Source organism: Euprymna scolopes, chromosome 10, assembly GCF_053919585.1.
Source record: "Euprymna scolopes isolate OS-2025 chromosome 10, ASM5391958v1, whole genome shotgun sequence".
NCBI classification, from domain to species: domain Eukaryota; kingdom Metazoa; phylum Mollusca; class Cephalopoda; order Sepiida; family Sepiolidae; genus Euprymna; species Euprymna scolopes.
Genome location: NC_136491.1, coordinates 76,617,827 through 76,623,826, shown reverse-complemented (window position 1 = coordinate 76,623,826; position 6,000 = coordinate 76,617,827).

Here is a 6,000-nt window from a genome sequence, read left to right as displayed (position 1 = left end):
AAATTTCATGGCATAAAGAGTTCTCATCTACACAACACTCCTAATTGATGTATACCTTATTTAATAAATGAATAAATCTATATATATTAATACATAGTTTTTATACCTTCATTTTTACTTCTAAATAAACTCCAATCCAATATTATTGAGCTTTGTATTATCCCGATATGGTGTAATAATATAATAGCTTCAAACAAAATCCAAAATCATTTTTCCTTATCATCAGATAGATTCCTTAAAAACATAGGAAAAACATTGTTTTGAATAACTTATGAATATATATATATATATATATATATATATATATATATATATATATATTGCATAGTTTACCAGGCCAAAATATTGCGAAAGAAACCCCGAATAACAAGAAATATTACGTAGGTATGACGTCCTTAGATTTCAAAACTCGATACTATGACCACAGAAGTACGTTCAAAAATAAAAAAAAACACCGAATGAAAACAACACTAGTAAACCAATACCGGAAACTCAATGAAGCAGACGTTCGCCGGTAGTCGAATGGAAAATAGTAAGACAAGCAAACACATATAGAGACTTCGACGATTCATGAAAAATTTGCAATCCTATACTTTAAAGAACCCCAACATCTATAAAACTGTAGGAGAGAAATAGCAAACAACTGTGTACACAGGATAAACTTTACTCTAGGATAGCGATACAAAATAATTTTAAAATTAACAATAACAATAGAAAATAAATGAATAAAATAAACATACATATACATAAATTATCATATATATATACATATATATATGAACTAACATAATATTGTAAAAAATATAGATAAAAAATCACATTTAACTACACCTAGCTTTAAAATAGGTCAGATCACTAGATATCTACGCTTCCTGCTAAAATATTACACGTAAAGGAAGAGTTGAACGTAAGGTCAACTGGGCCTTTGTCCTGTAAGTGCCTGCCCATTAACTGATTAGGAGGGGCGCGGTGGAAACTAGGAATCTGATTGGCAAGTAAAAACTCAATAGAATATGCATATATAAAAACGCGAGATATCCACAACTCTTCGCATAAGCCTGACGAATCCTAGCGTGGATGAAACGCAGAATATTCTGTGTAACTTAATTTCCATATATATTGTTATAACTTACTACTATATATATATATATATATATATATATATATATATATATATATATATATATATTGTTCACCTCCCAACTAATGAACCGATCATTATGAATTATGGAATGCATATCCTAAGTAGTACGGTAAGTAACATAAACACATTGTCCGTTTAGCAAATTTATATATTCACATATAATTCCCTTCGGACTTACACCCCGCAAAAGTTTTTAAATAAGCAAATACAAAATAATTTACAAAGAAATAATTGTTCTACATTTAATTTTGAGTCATCCTATAATACCATTATTTACGTACGTTAAAATGAATATATTTTCGGGTAAACTACTAAATAATAAACTTATCATCATTAACTATATGTACTCTAGGCAACACGATATGTAACGTGGGCACGTTTTTTTTTTTTTAATTTTACCATTTCCCGGAAACCAAACCCTTTCCTTCCAAATTAAAATAAGCAAGATACAATTGATAATAATAATGTTTAGTGTATTAAGCTGTCAAAAACTGAATTACGTTTCGTTATTTCCAGAAAGTGTTTAAATGTAAGGCGCATTCTGGTGGCAGTTGTTTAAAGGACATTCTTTTATTAAATTATAAAAATAAATACTAAATCATAATAAATTGATAAATTTAATTTAATTTAATAGAACTGTTATTTTAAAGATTTTGCAATGTTTTAAGAATAAAAAAATCCATATATATATATATATATATATATATATATATATATATATATATATCGAGTCAAATCTTCTTTTATATTTCCCCAGACAGTGACTATCCTTAAGTATTCTTATATTTTAAAGGGGCTTTAAAATCGTAATTAAATAATAACTATATATATATATATATATATATATATATATATATATATATATATATATATATATATATATATATATCATATTGACACACCGGATTTCTTTAGATCGGTGATGTTAAGCAACGTTGAGCATTATCTGTATCAGGTGGGTGACCATGCATTGTATGTAGGAGCATCGTGAAAACTCTTTACAAGAAATGCTAAAACATAATTTCGTCATCTCCACTAATCGCGATATTCCTGCTACTTGTACATTTAATATTGCCATGACATTTCCTCCGATTCGCATAAGATGAATGCCATATATATATATATATATATATATATATATATATATATATATATATATACATATATATATACTCTTAAAATTCATACAACGAATACATATGCCACACCACAGCAACACTCTTCCGACGACCAACCTATCATTTAGCTGACAATACCACCATAAAACAACACCTAACATCCCATGATAAAAACCTACAGTCATCCGACATTAGAAATATCTTAACAAAGAATACTAAAATTCGATATCTTAACAATTGCACACGAAGACTAAAATTTCTAGAAACCATACTTATCAAAAAACTACAACCCCCTTTTAACCAGGTCTCATTTAATACAGGGACAAATATACTAACAGTATTTAATAAATAGAAACTAAATAAATAAACTATAAAATAGGAAAATCGAAATAAATAAATAGAAACTAAATAAATAAACTATAAAATAGGAAAATCGAAATTAAATATAAAAATAATTCGTCCCTAACCATTCTGCACCTACCTTTATAACCAATAAAAGAAAGAAAAACTATAATATACCTCAAAGGGAAAGAAAAGAAAATGATAACAACAACAATCGCTCCTGATGATAATCGGATGCATCGGTAGAAAGCGCTTGAGTAGAATATGGCTGAACAACAACTTTTGGGCGCCATTTTATACGGATGCCAGCTAAAGTAAAAAAAACACCGCTCGGCGAATGGAAAAGATATCCAGAAAAATCGGAAAAAAGAATAACTCTGTTGTACTCAATCAGACCTACTTGAATATATATATATATATATATATATATATATATATATATATATATATATATATATATATATATATTTAAAGGGGATTAGAACAGAAGTCTGAAGAGCAGAGTGTATTTTGATGTGATAGTAAAATCACTAATGTAATTAGAATACAAGAAAGAAACAGTGCTCGTTGTATTACAGATATATAATAAGCTCAAAAGGCATATATATCCTAGAGCTATTTTAATATTTAGTAAGGTGATTGATAATTTATAATTTTATATTTCCCCAGACAGTGAAACCGATTTTTAATTTTAATTATAAATTACCAATCATCTTACTAAATAAATATATATATATATATATATACACATATATATATATATATATATATATATATATATATATATATATATATATATATATATATATATATGCAACGTGACTGGGTGTGTATGACAAGCGAAAGTTCGTGTGTGAGAGTGCGTGCGTCTATGTGTAGATATTCCCATAATATTTTGCATTGTGGTTGTATGTATCACTGATAATATCTGAATGAAAACAATCTGTGTTGTTCCGTGCTAGAGTGTGTTGCACGTATGTTTGTAAGAGATTTTAGAGTTCACTAATGTACATGCTAGCGCTTCTTTTTGTGTGTTTAACATGTGTTCCTTCCTTTGTACATTCACAGTCACTTTTTATTGTCTGTGTTCACATCCGTCTTGACATTAATCTTCTCTTAAAACAGCCACCCTGGATTACAAAACAATAAATCTGAGTTCGATCGAAAGTAATATTATACAACAAAGACAAGAATACGTATTATTAATATGCGTCCACTTACTTTGCGCGGTGACAAAAATGATATTTCAAACCAACACTTGAAATACCAACGGAAATGTGATTTCGAACTAATGCTTGCTATAACAACGAAATGCTATTCCAAGCTAACGTTTGATATACTAATAAAAATGTCATTTACAGCGAACGCTGTATATAAATATTAAAATCCGATTTCAAAATAACGTTTGATATAAGAAAGAAATGTTATTTCACACTAATGCTTGCTTTACCAAGGAAAATGCTATTTCATGCTAACGTTTGATATACCAACAGAAATACTAATTTAATCCTGCTCTTGATATACCAAGGAAAATTCTAACACTCGACATTTATACCAGCAAAACTTCTATGTATATAATAAAATCGAATTCGATTTCTCATGTCGCATTGGATCTTATATGTTTTAAAAACAAATGTTTCATATGCTAATTTGTTCCGTTAGACACTTAGGCCACATTTCCATGCATGTTTCCGAATGTATGCTTTTTTTTCATTTTTTTTTTTTTTTCGGAATTTCTTATATTTTCTTCAAATTACTGTTCTTTTAAACTAATTCTTTCAGAAAGAAGTATATAGATAGTTCACCCTCACGCAAGGATCTACTTTCACGTCCACCACATACACTGATGACTTTTCTTAATTGGTAGAACTTTTGTTAAAACACCGAAATTATGTCATTTTCTTTTTATATAACATTTTCTACATAATATAAAATATTTTAAATCTTTATAATGAACACTCCCAAGAATACATTTCATTCCTAAAGGCCTCCTTATTGTATGAATAAAATAATGTCAGGTTTGATGCCAAATGTAGGGACCGTTATTTTAGGCAGTACGACTATTTTTTTTTATTTTCGGACTCCTCATGCCTCATTTCATTTTCTTATTAGATTATACGATCATATTCTTCCCGTGAAAGCCAGAAAATCCATTTTCAACACTAACTTCTGCCAACTTTTCTGTCTGCCTATTCCATATAGATTTTTACACATTCCAAAATAGAGCGGAATATACCAACTAACAATATAAATCTGATTCTACTTTCTGTGACGATTACATGTAAACAGTCCGTAAAATAACAACAAAAAGAAATTGAAAATATATTTATACAGGGTGTCCCAATAAATTGTATGCACTCTTTAAATTATCTCAACTTGCTACATCAATACGCTATACCATGTTCCCAAGAGATGTTTAGGAATAAAAGATGGCATTTCTAGCAGGATGCAGCATTTCCCTCACTATCATCATGACGTAAGAACATATCTTGATAGACACCTGCGAAACAGATGGTATAGGAAGTATCGTGTACTCTCCACTCTCATCGGATTTTGCCCCCCCTTAATGAATGAGTTGAAAGCAACCATTGAAGGAAGATGAGTCAACATTTGAATTGATTGAATGATTTTAGATTCAATCAGTGAGAGTTCTCAGCTGTTCATGGACCAATAATTTAAACACTTTCGATAATTAGCTGGTTTCTATATTTGTCCACAGTATTTTGATGTATGAAAATTTTCTTACTTATAATAAATGTTTGTTTTATGGTCATTTAAAGAGTGTACATATTTTATTGGGACACTCTGTATATATATATATATATATATATATATATATATATATATATATATATATATATATATATATATATATATAAGACTTTACAGTGGGAGGATCAGTTTCCTGCATAAATTTGATGTAAAATTACGACACCTCTTGATCAGTAAGTAATTTTAGCTTCCTCTGTTTTACAGATAAATAATAACATGTAAAGAAGTAAAAAGGGGGATTTTTCCGTTTTTTAGCGGTTAAAAGTGATCTCCCACTTTAAAATACCTTTTTTAACAGTGCAGTTTAACCTCCTTACTTCTAAAAATAGGTTATGGGAAGATTACAACAACAAATCATAGCAAAATTGCTATAAAATTGTTTCATAATTCACAGAGCTTAATAGCAAAACTTACTCAAATATCAAGATATGTGAATCATGAATGACTAACAGATAAAGCAATTCCAGCTCCTCAGAATGGCATGCTACATGTCATCCATTTATAACCATAAACAGGAAAGTATTTATATATATTTACACAAAGTAAAATTCAAAAATGATATATATCTAGGATTCAAGGAGATACATGGAGTCCGAATGTTCGTTCTTTACATTAATACTATGA